The 17,202-nt window shown below is 38.7% G+C and overlaps 1 pseudogene; it reads left to right on the top strand.

Annotated features, from left to right (window-relative positions):
* The first annotated feature begins 294 nt into the window (after window positions 1-294).
* Window positions 295-1,316, top strand: LOC149099245 (uncharacterized; annotated as a pseudogene).
* The last annotated feature ends 15,886 nt before the right edge of the window (window positions 1,317-17,202 follow it).

Raw genomic sequence — 17,202 nt, 5'->3', positions numbered from 1 at the left:
TTCGTGGAGGAATAATAAGATAACAAAGGATGTATAGTTTTCGTTGTGTAGTATTAGATTTGTGCATTGTTTAAGTTTTAGAAAAAAACTTACAAGCACTAATGGTGCCATGATTTAAACGTTAGGATCAGCTTTTTATGTCGATAAACAGCTAATGTTGCTGTTAATGCAGATATGATGTATTAAAAATGATCATGTCAGGCCATGATGTGGGAAAAATTCAATAAGCACCCCCTCGATTAAGTGCCCCCTCGAATAAGAGGCCATTTACAAGGAGGAGGGTGCCTCGGGGGGATAGGGGCACCCTATGTAGTAGGGTTTCCCTTCTCTTTTGTTTTATGCGGTTCATTCTACATGCGAGATAGGGTGCCCCTAGGGGGGTAGGGTTACCCTACCTTGAAGGTAGGGTGCCCCTAGGGGCTAGGGTTGACTTTTGTTGACATAAGCCCATGTAGAACGAAATGGTAGAGCTGGCTCGGGGGGCTAGGGCTATGTCTTGTTATGATAAGGCCGCTGACCACCAAGTAAAAGGTGTGAAATTTCAGTAAGAATTCAACATGGCCACGAACAACATTTCTAAAGGTGAATTATTTCGCCGCTATCAGCTGCAGAAAAGCTTAGAATACGAGGAGGAAGATCAAAACGAGGAGCAGTTAGAATTCAACGACCAACTGGAAAGCGGCAAAGACAAAGATGGAGAGCAAGCGTTCGCCTGTTAAGAAGAAGAAGCAGTGAAGACTAGCACATGTTCAAATGAAGCTTCGACCAAGAAACGTAAAAAATGCAAAAGCAGGCAGTAAGCAAGAAGGTTAAGAAGTTTGCATGGACGGACGATAAAGTGGAAGATCTTCTGAAGTACATAAATGATTATAAGACAAATTGTGACTTCAAAGGAATTGATTTTGAAGCAGATCTTGCTTCTTTGTATGCTGCGGTGCAAAAATGCATGGCTCGTCATTACCCTTTCGATTTTGGTCCGGAGGAAGTCACTCTCCCAGAAAAAGAGCTCGAGAATATGAACAAGGAAGAGTACAACAAATACATTTTGGAAAGTGAGGCAGACAAGGTGCTAATAAAGAGTGGGTGTTCCAGAATCAAGGAAAACACCAAGGCTTTAAGGCAAGATTATCGCAACGCCATTAACAAAGGCTCACAAAGCGGGAGCGGGCACATTGTGAAAGAGCATTACAATTTTTTGACAGACATTTGGGGAGGATCACCAGCCACGACTGCATTATCGTTTGGAATCGGAGTGTTTCGAAGTCAGGCCATGGCAATATCATACTGGTTAGCGATTTGAAAGCCAACCATTTGAAGACGACGTTTTTCAAGAATTAAATGTTAAAATCAATCCACACAACTGAAATGCAGCAGCCAAAGATGAGAGAGTGACAAGAATTGCGTTTGCTGCCGAAATTTGTCTGCGACCCGCCATTTTGTCTGTTTACTAAACTTAGTGACCACCCCTTCTAATTAGCTCTTGGCCCTAGGGGGGAGGGTGCCCCTAGCTTGCATGTAGAACTGCGGTATCTTGAACCCTACTAGGTAGGGTGCCCCTATCCCCCCGAGGCATGTAAATGGGCCCTAAGTGCCCCCTGTCTTCTCCTAAATTTGAAATAAGTGCCCCGGGTGCTAATTCAAGGATTTACAGTAAAAGGATTAGAGATTTATGTTAGTTTGATGCACAACTTTATGCTTATACCATTAGCATTTGAAAACACTAAATCAAGTGCAAAGGTAACAAACCTCATCAACAGAAAGCCCTGTGAGTTTCGCCACTGTTACTGCATGAAGCGACTTTAAAAGCACAGACAGCTCAACCAGAGGAGGTGATGAACGAAACCAGGTGTTGCTTGTATTTCAAAGACAAAAGAATAGACAAGACCTTAGTTGGCAAACTTCTGATAACATCCATGGTCAACTGTGTGGAAGATAGTTGCCAGAATGCTTCAGAAACTTCCTGTTGGATTTCATCTACGAAGCTTTCTCTGCAAAATTGCTTACAAACTCGGCCTTTAGACATTTTCTAACTAATTGATATGTACATCAAATAAAAAGCGAGAACGATACTTACAACAGAAATTGATATTTACAACAGAAACCGATATTTACAACAGATATTTAAAATGCATATGATGTGTAGAAAGATTGGAAACAACTTGGATGCTCAAAGAATATTTTGCAGGCCGTCAATGTTCTGAGAGATCATGTGACCGATTAAGTAAGATTGTGATGTGTGATGCATAACAAAACCGGTAGGCTCGGTCCAATCCACCTAAATCAAGCATCTGATGTTCTTGACGTCATTATTGTGGTGTAATAGCCATGGTGTAAGTTCGACACCACTGTCCTTACAGCATGGCTTCGGCTGACTCAAAATTTGATGATTTGCAGATGCAGACATTGATTCTCTTATTGATGATGCAATTGCTAAAAACACCAAGAAAGCAACTGCTTGGGGAACATCTGTTTTGAAAGGTAAGGTTGTGAATTTTAAATTTTTCATTCAAGCTAGTTGAAATGTTTTTGATGATTTTGCCAGCTTTGGACAAAATCATCATTATATTTTTTTCATTTGTTTGTCTTTAAGACTGGTTATCCATAAAATACCCAAATGAGGTTTTCGAAAATCTTTCACCAGGAGTTCTCTCTGAGAGATTAAAGAAATTCTACCAAGAATTAAAGAAATCGCAGACAGAGCATTACAGTGTTTCAGCGCACTCGTCCATCAGAATGGCTATTGATCGCTACTTGAACACACTGCCAGAGTTTAGCAACGTTTCTATCATATCAGATCTGCAATTTAAAATTGCAGATAAATACCTGAGTGCTGAACTAAAACAGCTTAAAGCTCAAGGCTTTGCAAAAGTTCAACATCATCCATCTATCTCTCCCAAAGACATCCAAAAGTGCTACAAGACAAAAGTTTTCAGTAACAAAACCAATAAGTTTACTTTGCATGAACTGGTTCAACATCAGCCTTCACTTTTGTTGCCATGGAAGGGAAAATCTTCGATCCTTAACACCAGATAGTTTTGTCATTAAGAAAGATCCAAATGACGGTGAATATGTGGAGATGTCTATTAGTGAAAAAACCAAAAACCACCAAGCAGTATCAGAGATAAAACGGATGAAAGTGATCCAAAAATGTTCAGCACTGGAATGTCAAAATGTCCTGTGAAATATTTCAAAAAGTTTCCGAGTGTCCTAAATCCTAACCAAACTGCATTACTTCAGAAACCAAAGATAAATTTTCTCTCTAGCATCAAGATATGGTTTGAAAATTCACCGAGTGAGTAAACTGGGTAGCATGATGAACGAAGTATTACTTGCTGCAAGCTTGGACAAAGTCTACACAAACCATTCTGTTAGATCTACAACCATCTCTGCTCTAGATGAAGCTGGAGAACCCATTCATTGAATTGTGCAGACTTCAGGCCACAGAAGGGAGAGTAGTGTTAAGTCATATTGTGACAGACTAAGCGTGGAAAAGAACAAAGAATCCTCCAATATTCTTGCTAGAGTCGGTCGTGATTCCACTCCAAAGGAGTCTACGTCCGGCACAGTAGTTGCTGTGAGTAACATCAAAAATCTTGCACAAAACAGTCAAAACCACAATGTACAGAATGTAGTGGCTAATTTAAACCATTCTCCAACGCTTAACTTCCTTTTACGTGCAGAATTCAAAGACTGTCAAACTAACATAAACACTACAAAAAAGTAAGTTGATTAGCTTATGTTTGTTTCAAACCTATTGCAATAGAGACATTGAGTAAGACATTATGCTGATTATATCTTTTAGGAAAGTCATTTTAAAATTTTTGAAGTCATTCAGTGTTCATTTAACTGCCATGTTCATATATTTTTGGATATATTTTGTAAAAACTATGATTAATTTTTTGTCATCTTTGAAATGTATTAAATTTAAAATCAACATTTTGTCTGGTTTACCAAGTATATAGTTGTTTCAGGGCAGTGTTTCTTTGTGCAGTGTATTCAATTTGAATAATATAAATGTTAACGCACTCTTTGCTCATGAATTATCGGGATTTACCTGTACTCGTTCACTAACAATGAAGTCTAAATTTTCAATACCGCAATCGGCAAAGCCTCATGTGGTACTGAAATTTCTCATTCATTGTTAGTGAATTATTGCAGGTAAATCCTGATAATTCACTTGCTGTGTGCGTTAACCTGTAATTAATCAATTATGGTTAACTTGGTTACCAAAATATCATGATGCAGTCTCTAATTTTGGCACTTCATTGAACTTAAACCGTGCTAACGGCTACCATGTAAAATAAATTGAAGAACAATAGATTTTGATAACAATGGGGTGACAGCTCGGCACAACTCCCATCCATGTGTAATAGCCAGTTAAAGCATTGCTTTAATGAGTATATCCTTTAAGGATTTGCCCCTTTTGTACAAGACAAAAGGGGATCTTTGAATATTCTTCTAAGCGATGATTGTTGAATTAAATTCCAATTCTGCATTAGTATTTGCTTTAAGTTAGGCACTGATGGATGATATTGTGTGACAAAAGGCAACAATTGCCTGTCTTGTTTACGTTTCTGTTGTAGGGCAGGTTTTCTCTCCTAATATAATTTCTGCTGGAGTTGTTGTAATGAGAGTTTCAGGGTACCCTCTTTCGATGAGATTTGTTTTAAATTGCAAAATAGCAGTTTTAAATGCTACACAGTTGAGGTCAGGTTTTAGTGTCCCTGTCCCATTATTGACTATGAATGTTGTAAAGTAGCTGTGGTGGTAGTTAGACTGCTTAGGGAAAGGGAGAAGGTTATTAACTCCTTTGTATGTCTGCTAATAAATTGACAAGGAAAATTAGCTAATGAGCACACAAGAACTTCTGCAGTTATCTAGTAAAATAAGAAGCTTTCACATATTTCTCAAGTATTAATGAAATTGTGCACCAATAACTATTTTTTGTATTAACCTTTTAAGGAAAAGTGATATTTGTTGAATTCAGGGCTGTCCACAGATTGGTAAATTGCTAAAGCAGCATAATGACCAGCTTTTAAAGTATCACAAAGGTATTACATGAACCATAATTGACCAACAGCAACATCTTTCATCTAAATCATGCAGGTAGTGTGTCACTTGCACGTTGCCTGGTTGTGGTAAAAAGGCACTGCACTTCACCAAACACCTAAAAACCTCCACTTGCTAAGTGCAACAGAACTCCTTGTGAGGTTACGGGAAAGGAAAGAAAGTAAAAGGAAAAGAGAAAGTCCCTATTTACACTATGACACTCTGAATCTAGATGAAAGTAATGAAACAGTGAGTGAAGGAAAATCTGACAAGAATTCTAATAAGGATTATGAATATACTAGTGAGGTATCGGAATCAGCTGAAGAATTAAACTAGCAAGATGTTTCACATTTTACTGAGGGCAAGTGGTGATGAGTATCAAGGTCAATCCTACAAACAAGGTCAGCATGCTGAAATGATCTTGCAAGAATTAACTCCTGCTGAGTGTTCTGAGGAAAAACTAAGATATCTTGTGCATAGCACAATGCCTGATGGTGTACGCTTCCTTCTTGTATTTCTGAAAAGAAAAAAAGTTTGGAAGGGTTCCACAGGACAAAACTTTGCAAAACTGTACTTGGGAACGTGCCTTATTCAACCATCAGAGACATCTTCCTTCATAGGAAGTACCTGACCAGTTTTTATAGAATGTCTAGGTACCTATACCCTGACATAGAGATGATCGGCAATTGCCTTGCCTGTGATGTCATACAGAAAGGGCAATGTTCATGTCCAGTTTTTTTCCAAGTCTTTTTACGTTTTTTTTTTGTAGACATAAATGCTCAAGTGACTTTAATTGAAGGAAATGTGTCCAGTTTGATCTCAGGCTTGCTCACTGTTTTGATTTTTTCACTGCCAAAGATGTGACAGTGAGTACAAGGCATCCACTAGACATCAACTATGCCCATAAATGGGTATAGCCTCAGCCAAACATGTGCTATTGAAAGCCATGGTTTTGCAAATATATTCATCCCTATCCCAAATACATATATTATTCACGCTGGATTTAAATTTTAAGAGCTTTTCCACGTGTTTGTTGCATGCATTTTTAGGGTTTTTGTGTGCTAAGAGCTCTGTAAAAAAGTATCCTGAAACGTTTTTTCCATAGACATGCATGGTGGATTGCCCCAAGTATGGTATTTATAATGAATCAACTTCCCTGTATAAAATACTATATTAATAATAATAAACATCTTAAAAAAATTTCAAGGAAATCCGGAAAGCTCTGGGTGCCAATTATGGAAGAGTCTTATTGTTAAACATTATGTCAATAAACATCCAGTAGCAGCCAAAGAAACCGCGTCCGTTTGCATCTAGACATTTGGAGTAAGGCAAAAAACTGTTATGGACAGCAAAATGAAAAAGTGTCCTCTTAAAAGATATCTTCCAAAAATATTTCCTTGGCAAGTTTAACTTGCGATCACATAAACCTCATACTTTGTTGTATAACCTTATACTTGGCTGTTCAGGACTACACCTGCAAAGGCCTGATGCAGCATTTGGTACAGCATGGCAGACTTGCCATAATAGTATACCCTGAAATGTCATAGTTTCTTGACTTGGTTTAAAAAAAACAAAAAACAATCTGTTGGGGGAATGTCAGCTGTATTGCAAACTGTTCGATGGTTTGCAGTGGACAGATACCCAAATTGGCAAAGAGAGCAATAGGGTCGAGGTAGACAATCTTTGTGTTTCTGTTGACCAATTTGCACAGTTATCAGTCTATCTGGACCAACAGTTGTCCCCCGTCAACAGGAACGATGGCTTTCTTGAAGGATTTCTAACCTGGGTTGTGAAACTGCATCTCATAACGTCAACGGGCAACACCATTGACTGTGTCTGAAGTCAACAAAGCAGAAAAGGAAATCGTCAAGTTCATGCAGAAACAAAACTTAAAAGAGGAATTAACAGCTTTAAGTCAAGTCAGTTGAGTCTGCAAGGAGATGGAGAAAATGGTAACTAAGAATCCTACAAAGAAGAGTACCAGTATTTACAAGCTTGAACCTGTTTTGGAAAATGGCCCCATCCGTGTAGGAGGACGTCTGAATCAAGCACCAATTGAGAATGATGCTAAACACCAAGTAATTCTCCCAAGAAAGCATCACATCATCAAGTTAATCATCAACCACTACCACCAAGCCTCTGGTCACTCTGGAGTCCAGTACACAGTCTTTGATCAGAGAGAAATATTGGATTGTTGGGCGTGATCAAGTGTTTGCAACATGGTCAGTGCATCTTTCAATTACCAGTGATGACAAGCCCCAGTAATGCAACAGAAAATGGCAAGCCTACCAGAGGAGCGAATAACACCTTCAAAGCCACCATTCACAAATATAGAGGTCCACTGTTTTGGTCCCTTCACTGTTCATCGCGGATGGACAACTGCTAAGAGATGTGTATTGTTTACGTGCCTGGCTATCTGTGCAGTCCATATCAAAGTGGTCTATTCTTTAGACACTGAGTCTTTCATCAACACTCTTTAACATTTCATTGCAAGGAGAGGATGCCCAGAACAAATAAGGTCAGACAACAGAGGCAACTTCGTGAAAGGTGAAAAGGAGCTATACGAAGCCCTTCAAGCATGGAATCAAGCTCAGATTCATGACTACCAGCTACAACATGACGTCAAGTGGATATTCAACCAAAGTACGCAAGTTCTTATTGCTGTAGTTATTTGCGAAGTTGTGAATTGTTAGTCTTTTCGTTAGCACGAAAAGGTTTCATTTAGTTTATCTAGGTTTTGTTAAAATCGCTTCCACAGCTCTACTATTGCTAAGGCTTATTATCAAGTTGCTTTATTAGTCCAGTTGTCATATTACCAAATTGTGATTCTTTCATGCTACATTTAGCTGTTTTGCAAGATAGCCATTGATATCTTCGTTTGTTACGACAAGAGTTGTTATTGTCTCAGTTTTATTACTTTCAAGTATCAATTGTCACATCTATTTGTTTCACGCTATGATCTTGTTAGTTTATTACGATCATTCTATCCTGTTAGATTTGTATTTTATGCCTTATCTAAGCAGGACGTATTCTTAACTATCACTTTTCAGTTCAAACCTACTTGTACAACTACTACTCCTATTCGTATCTGCAACCACTACTTGTGATCTACTGGTTTTCACGATTTCTTCAGTTCCTACGTATTGTGAACTAGATCTATGGACTTGATCTGTCATTAAATCAGTTTGAATCTACCAAGTGAAGTTCAAATCACTTATCATCTCACACCCTGCTACCCCTGTAGTTGTTTAAGATTCGAGTAAGAAGCAACCTCTAGAATTTTTACAATTGAAGGGGTGAGTGCAAAACCATGCTAAGTGACGATTTGGGTGAAAAAAAAATTTTGCTAAAGGGCTTGAATTTTTGCATATGGTCTTCAATGTAATAGAAAAATGCAGCCCTGTATTTTTGTCACTGGTTTTTGCTTTGTTTTCGAGTTATAACATATGCAAAAATACTTGGCTTTTCCTAGCCATGTCTTTAGGAGTTTATTTGTTGAACAGCAAACAGGCAGACTGTTTATAGTGTATCAAGTCAAAATCAAATCTCACAGCATATATAGAGTGGAAATCTGGGAACAGATTGTTTACATCGGTTATTGCGAAGTGAGCACAACACGTGAATCGATCGAGTGTCAAACGAAATTCATCAAACAAAAAAGAGATGTGCCGCATTAGGGCTCTGTCAACTAATATCTTAAGCATTGTTTTAACGTACCTTGTATGCCTGCCTGGTGGTTGAGAGGCATCATGAAGTCTCGATAAACCCGTAAGTCATCAGCATGTTTTAAAGAATCAAATTGTGTTCTGAAACTTTGAAGGCAGCTGATATACTGTAATCGCGTTATTGGCGTTCGAAGTGAGATCGAGCCAGGCAGCAAAGTCCAAGAGCAGTTCTTGCCCAAGAAAAATACCCTCTGGTGAGTCGTGGCCCAATTGCCAAGTGTTGCTAGCGTCAAAGTTTGGAAAGCAAGAACTGCTTTTAGACTTATAAAATTTGTCTTGTATCGACCGCCATGTTTTCCCGCACACACGGTGTAAAAACCCTTCCCGGCATGCATTGCGATCACATTCTTCTCGCATTTCTCAAACTGGTAACTAGATTGTTTCGGCTTTTTTCATTAAAACATAATAATGGCCAACAAGTAGCGATCAATTGTAACATAGATCTGTGATCCAGGTTGTGTTGATTTTATTTCATATCGGCATGATTTGTTGTGTTTTGAACTTCTGGGATCAGTGGACATGCAGATGTATGGAGACCCGTACATTGTGCAGAAGGGTTAATTTATTAATCTGATAGGCGGTGCATGACATTATGGCAGCCCAGAAGGGTCACCAACCATTTTTGTTCTTTTTTCGGTAAATTTCGTTTTTGTTTTGCTTTTATTAACATCCGTTTTTGTTTTGTTTTAAGTAAATTTTGTTTTTGTTTTGCTTTTTGTTTTTTTACTGTTCATTTTTGTATTGTTTTTGTTTTTAACTTTAGTTTTTGTTTTTTGTTTTTTTTTGGTTTTCTTTTTCATTTTCAGATTTTGGTTTTGAGATAAACAAAAACGAAAATGCAAACAGTGGAAAAAAAAATGTGAAATTGAAAAAAAAGGAATACAAAATCCAAAAATAAAAAAAAATTACTAAATAAAAACAAAAAGCAAAACAGCAACAACAAAAAAAAAACAGAAAGCAAAACAAAAACAAAAGTAAAAAAAAAACAAAAAAACAAAAATGCAATTTATCAAAAACAAAACAAAAACAAAAATGTAAATGAAATCGCTTAGTGTAGACCATCATTCTTTGCTGGCAGTATTCATCACGTGTTTGTTGCTTGGTCTTGCTTTCCCGTTCATTCAGCATAGTCACACATCTCAATAACACCAATGCTACAACTGTTTGTTCACTTATTACTTGGGAGAATAACATGGCAAATACAAAGATTTCAGGTAGGGGAAATTGATATTTCTTTTTTTTTTCTCACCTTTCTCTTTGGGTTTATCTTGTGAACAGTTCCCATATAATACTGCTTCTCTTCTCTAGCTGCAACTGTTGACCACAAACGGGTGTTAAGGGGTTGTTGTACTCTGTGCACGTGTCTGGGTTACCGAGAAGCAAAAGACACAAACAAATGCAGCAAATGTTCGTGTCCTTCCTCGATGCACATAAGTAAATTATGGGTCCCTTCCAAGTTGTCCTCTTTTGCCAACTAGAGCTCGCATGCAACATTTGGTATATTTCTAGCTATCGTGATTTTAAAAGGTATAAGGTTTCTATCGCTGTAAAAATCTTCACTCAAACACGAAAGCCTGAATTAGTGAAACAGCTATGATGCACACACTGCAGAATGCTACAAATTATTCACTTGATGCTTTTGGAAGATACACTGAGTTGCGTTTAAAATTGGAGGCTTTGACAGTGCGACTACTCCGAGCAAGGCCACTAGTGCAAATTATTTGCAAATTATCGTGTCATCTAGCAGTGGAGAATCCCGGACACCTAACTAGAACCACAAATCTGTTGCCTTTGTAATGTATAGCTTCATTAAATGGATAACTTGTTGGAAACCCATTGGTTACCTACATGATTTTTAATAGTTAAATTAGTGTAAGACGTTGTAGTAGTCACAATAAAAAACGAAACTTTTAAGGTTGCATGTTTTCTCCTCATATTTTCAGGGGGCGATGTCAGGATGTGTGGGTTCCGAAGTGTGCAAGTGCTCGCAGTTTGTCCAGGTAGCAAATATGAGAGACTGCTACACTTGTGGTCACCTTGCCAAAGAGCACAAAGGTTTAGGAAGAGTCGCGGTGTAAGGTGATCTATGGAATGACTCTTTTTGTTATCCTGTTTTCGAGGGGCGTGTTGCAAGGCCTCCGGATTCTCCCCTTTCCAAGTTTTAAATTTCCAATATTTTACATAATAATTTCAAATGTCATTGTTATTAAATTGTCATTAAAAAGGCTACCTGATTGAGAGCACCTCACCGAATAGAAGTTTACCTGCCCACAAGATACATCCAGAAGTCGGTAGTATTTTCCAATGTTTGTACTTAACTTTTGCCTTCTTAAACATGACATGCGCGTGAGTTCTGAATGGCTATATAACTTATGTTTCTGGCTGGAGTTTAATTTATTTCCGACAAGGTGAAGCTCCTGCCCCTTTTAGAAAACCTGGGGTAGCCCCTTTGTGCTTGTCTACAGAAAGGTGGCGTTTATTTCTATGTTCGCTCTTCTTTTCGCAGCAACTCCCTTTCAGACATCATTGGCGGCTTCCTCTGCTGGGCGAACAGACGGTGCTGGGACGTCTGAACAAAAAGCTACACGTACGTAAGCCTGCTATACCTTTTTTGTGTGTGTGTTTCAAAAACAATTTCCAATAAAGTGGAAACAACATTCCGGTTACTGGGTTTTGCAAGGTTTAGTTTCTTGACGAAAAATGAAATACATTCATTTTATGAATATCTATTATTTTTATTCATGGAACAGATTAGCAAATTCGAACCACTATACCGAGCTCTCACAGTCGGAGACCCACGGATTGTAGATAAAGTTTCTGTAGCTGTGCGATGGCTGGAATATTGCACTGTTATGAGCCGCAGAAGAGTCTGCTTATTGAAAATAAGATTGAGGCTAATAGGGTGTCTCCTTTCTGTGTCCGTTCATGGTACTTCCGACATTAACAAAAGTGTAGGTTGAGCTTAATGAAATGGTCCAACATCTGTTCGCTTACAGGAATCGCATAGGAGAATATGTAAAAACACACTTTGTGCAGGAGTTTTAAGCTATTGTGTCCATTAAGAGAGTATCAACTGTCCTACCGACAATTCATCTCGTCTAAGAGAAGCGAAATTTTGTGTAATACCCACCTCTTTATTACCCTTATTTCCGCCATGTGGACTCATTGAACAGGCTGTATTGACGAGGTTGCATTGTACCTTGAATGCCACTTGCATAGATCAAATTGGATATTTTCAATGAACGCAACGCTGATTTCATGGAAGTGAAACTACGGCTGACATGTGCGGTTTTTTTTTGCGAATGTCATACATGTAGGCATTCACTTGTACATCTGTCTTTCTTTGGTCTATCTATTTCCAGGTTTTAGTGAAATGCTCCAAGCGAACAAGTGTAAACAAAAACAGTCCACTGACACCAGCTTCAGTGCCGGCGTACAGAAAAAAAGGGAAATGGTCGCGAGACCCAAACACCCCAGCTTATCGTAAGGTACTGTCTGCCATACGCTATATTTGGAATTTGACTTTATTTCCTTTGTAACTGGATCACAATTGAATGCATTGATTTCATTCATACATAGTCAATAAAGATTCAGCTCAAGCGACCAAGATACCTGCGTGGTGGAAAAAAGACCTACGTGGACATTGACGGACAAAGCAGGTTCCCGTTTACTCACTCAATATTAGCTTCCTCGTTTCTCAGCGATCTTAGTCCATTTTGTCATTTTTATTTGACTACAATTCAGTCCATGCGATTTTTCTAAAACGTAAATTGAAGTTGAGCACAATGCACTAAAACAATTGGAAATAATTAGCTTAATAAAATTTTAGTAGCCTTTGGCCTTGACAACTACCACCTTATAGAGATCTCGAGCTCATAATGTAATTGTCGACTAGGTTTTAGAGTGCAATCTCGTGACCTGAGTATTACCTTTCCATTGGATGTAATCCTTTTCCGATTTACAATGAAGAGTACAGTATAATATACGCCTCGCAATAACTGTCAACTCCCCTCTGGCTTTTCATTTAGCTGTATTCCAAATAGGCGGTTTTCTTTAAATTTTTAAACAGGTTTTGTTTGGGAAGGTGGCAACGCTGGAAAATGTATTGAAAACTTGTGCTCAAGAGTTCCTGCAGATTGACAAGTCCAGATATGAGGAGGAGGTTTCCGCGAAGAATCTTGATCTCTTCCTATTGGACGGCAAAGCAAGGGTGACAGATGACACCTATACTTTCAAAACGTCTTTCAACTTTTGTTACTTAAAAGTAAGATATGGCTGGCATTAAAACTAAACATTTTTCTCTTGGCTTCAACATCATCATAATTTGCCTACTTAAACAATATATCTAATGGCAACTTTAATTATTCCCTGTCATTGTTTCAGCTGAGTGATAAGTCGTATGGAAACCTCAGTCAGACATCTTGGCCTTCAGACGCATCTCTCGTGGCCTCTGGCTCAAAACTGAGAGGGTGAGTTATGTTTATCTTATGCAAGCCTCCTTTGCAACCAGCATCGGTCAAAGGCGCAGGCAATAAATTGCGTGACACATTCTACAAAGACTTTTATTGTTCCATAACAATACCGTTTAAAAATAATAATAATAATAATAATAATAAAAATAAAATATTTCCTCAAAGGGTACAATACAATTTTTGAAACCATGTGCGAATCGGTGTGGGGGCAGGCGGGGGGGGGCTACTCCTTATACAATGGCCTATTTGGAGTGGCTGCGCTCGAAGTTGGTACCTTTTTCAGATCTCAAGAAATATGTATGAAATGGTAAGGTAAGGTGAAATCTTTATTTCGACACGGTATTTCTTTCAGCAGTATGGATTTTACAAGTTGAGGTATATGAAAGGGTACGGACATATTTCGATCTGAAACATCTTATGTCTGTATAATTTCATTTCTTTAGCAGTACATCAAAATGACAAGAAACCTTCCTTTTTCATGACTTCTTTCTAATACTGGCCGGTTGTGATAGCATTTGAAACAGGTACCTTTTGTCAATTAACAGTATCCGAAATGGGCAACTCTGTTGTCAAAATGGCATACGAAAAGGTTAGGGGTTGGACCTTGGGGCCGAGGCTCTTCCAAGAAACCTTGGTAGAGTATCCAACCCCCCCGTCCCCGATGTGCACTTTCCGTCATCTTTGCCTCATACATTTATTGATGTACGCATTGTCTTTTACATGCACCATCTCTGCGCTATCCCCGCTAGCATAATTGAAATCACAGATATCCCTGCGCATGGAAAATAAAGGGAATAAACTATGCAAAGAACTTGTCTATTAAGGTAAGTTTAAACCATGGTGTCACTTCGATTGGTCTTTCCAATTTGCAGGTCTGGAATGTCAACATGTTCCCAAAAATCTGCGATTTCTGTCCAAGACAGTGCCTCAAATGTTACCACACTTAGTGCAGAAGGTAAGCCCTCATAGTTTGTATTTATGGGGTAACATACTGAGGTAACTTCACAATAACATACCTTTATGGTTCACAGAACCAGTGATCGAGCTAAGTAAAACCAAATTGCTTCAAGTTGGTAAAAGCATTTACCCAAAAGCAGGTGCCACAAACGACCAACAAGGTACTAAATACAAGGTACTAAGTACTTCAGTTTTAGTGCGGACGGAGATGATACATTGGCTAATGTATTCATTCAGCTGAACGGCTGAAATATCTTAAATTTTCCTGTTTTCAAAAATCTTTTAATCATCTTACATCTCGTTCAGGAAAAAAAGCAAACCTTCCCTCTGTCATTTTTAAATGCCAGCAGGTTTTTGTGCAAGGGCTCTCGGATGATGTTCTCTTCGGTACATTCATTCATCATTGGTGGGATTTTGTCATTTGCGTTGCTGATTGGACAAACAACAGTTTTTCACGGTCAAATTTTGTCGTTCATGCTCCAGATTGGCTACATTTACAATCAGTATGAATTTTATTCACTACGATTTTCGTGGCTAAATCTCATTAACGTGATATAGAGCCACCTTAAGTGAACATTTCAATTGCAAACTTTAAGACAAATAAAAAGAAGAACTGAGTGAAATTGGTGTTTTGCTTAATCCATTTAGAGACCATGTACAGAGTGCTGACATTCGATGTCACAACAGCAGTGTGGCAGGCCTTGAGCTACTTGTTCGTTACCCGAGAATCGATGGAAGCATTTGCTGTTGGAGGCATGAGGATGGCGTTCAAGGCAGAGCTAGCTGTAGAAAATAAGAATCCAGAATGGAGACGACCTTGTAATCAAGGATTACATCAACACGATAAAAGACCAGGCGAATGAAAAAGGGCAGAATCTACGCAAGATGGCCATGAAGGTATGGGTCTGTTTGAGTCTTAGTCAGATATGATTGTTGACTTTAAGGATAACTAGTATTATTGGAACTCATTTTCATTGGTCTTCCTATTAATTATGCGACTGTTAGTCGTTATCTATTTTGAAACATTACATTTTATCCATGAAGGAACTTAACGTTGTTACTAAATAGCAGCACAATATTCTGGGCAGGTTCATTTGGTTTGTTGCAGGGTACGCAGAAGAAAATGACAAGAATGTTTGCGTTCTCTTGGTGGACATGAAAAGACAACCCAATACAAGACCAGCTTGAGGGGGTTTGGGATACAGCCACCGAAGACATTTGTGAATCCAAGCACTAGTAAAATTAAACTGAATGCATCAGAGCATCTTCAGGAAAAGTGACCAGTACATCGCTGCGTTCTGTTCCTATAATGTATTGTTCTAAAGTGTTTATGGGGTCGTTTCCCCCTTCCTGAGAACTTTGTTACACCTCCAGTATGAAAGAACTTATTTACTTTGTGTGGCTCTACCTTTCTCAGGAAGTGCAAAGTCAGATGGTTGTTGCACATCTAGCAAAACAATTCAAACAGATGACGAAAGGTATCCTGGATGAAACTCATAACAACTAGTTCAGTAGTTCAGTAGTTAAATATAGATGTGATATATCCACAGTACTTTTCTGATACACATTTGCATTTTTCTTCAGTGTTATACCGTGCTTCATTCTGGCAAGGCAAGATGCTGAAGATGATAAAAATGTTGTCATGATGGAAGCGGCATTGGATGGCAAATTTGAAAAATACTTGGGCAATGACGGAACAAGTGCGAGTCAGGGTTTGAATTCGGCGCATGGAAAAATCTGCCTGGCGTTTGCCCACTGGGACTTTTCAGTTCATGGAAGAAGCGTTGGTACTTACAGACCTCCAAGGTAAAGTTCCTTGGTTTACACAAACACTGAACTATCCAATCATCGCATTAGAGCATATTTCAGCCAATGTTGCTCTGTAGTATATAGAAATAGTGCAAACCGATGTTGCATAACTGACAACGATAACTGCAATGACATTGACGATTGGCATTAACACACGCAAGAAAGTATTATGACTGACAATACCTCTTCCAATATGACTACAGCTACTGCTGCTGCTAAACCTGGCAATCTTACGTACTGGGGAAAAAAAACACAATATTAGTCCTATTTGTCCAGTTGAACTCAGCTAAATGGAGGTTGCGTGCCGGAGACATCCAGGAGCTTCCACTGTAAAATTATTGGCAGCTAGCTCCTAGATTAAGACCATTCCCACAGCTGACAAATCTTCCAGACCAAGCCATGAGCTGCGAATGGGGAGACAGGCAGCTGTCACACTGACTTCACAGTGGAGAGGGAAGAAAGGGGGAATGCTTGAAGATGTGCTCCCATACAAAACAAAGTCCCCTGTTAAGGCTGTAATCAATGTGAAGGCTGCCAACACGTCTCAGTCCTGGAGCACATGGAAGTCCTGGTGAATGCACATTAAAACACCACTGTGAGCTACAGGAATGCAGGCTCTCTTTGTTGTTAATAAACAATTCTTGGGTGAGGTTTTTGTGATATCCAGAATAATCAAGGCTAGGGTAAGTGTTATTGGCTGAAGGCTAAGGCTGATAACACTTACCAAGACCTTCATTATTCCAGATATTACAAAAACCGAAGCCAATAATTGTTTTATTACACATTGTTTTAAAGAAAATAACAAAAAATGCATTATGTTGGAGAAGCAAATCAACCAGCCATGTTCTTACTTTGCTATGTGAACTTGACATTGCTCTTGGAAATCATGCATTGCACGTGCAACCCGTTTACCAGATTAAACATTTATTCTTTTCCACACGATTTTATAAATCAAACTTTTAAACAATGCCCTGACAGTCCAAGAGTCCTTGATATTCGAAAATGCCCAAGAAGTTCCGATCCGTACCGTGCACGCCGAGGATAGAATTTAACTTTTTTTGAACGAAAAACTAATATATGAAATATGTACGATGGCAAGTAAAACAAAAGGATTGTGTAATGCCTAAAGGTATTGGCAAACACTAATGAATGCAATTGCCCGTGTTCCTTACGTAATGCCCAAAGGTATT

Source organism: Orbicella faveolata, unplaced genomic scaffold (assembly GCF_042242905.1).
Source record: "Orbicella faveolata isolate gen_17 unplaced genomic scaffold, um_ofav_v1 contig_46, whole genome shotgun sequence".
In the NCBI taxonomy this organism is placed as follows: Eukaryota; Metazoa; Cnidaria; class Anthozoa; order Scleractinia; family Merulinidae; genus Orbicella; species Orbicella faveolata.
The sequence above is the reverse complement of the archived record's forward strand: the minus strand, read 5'-3'. Positions and strand labels throughout refer to the sequence as shown.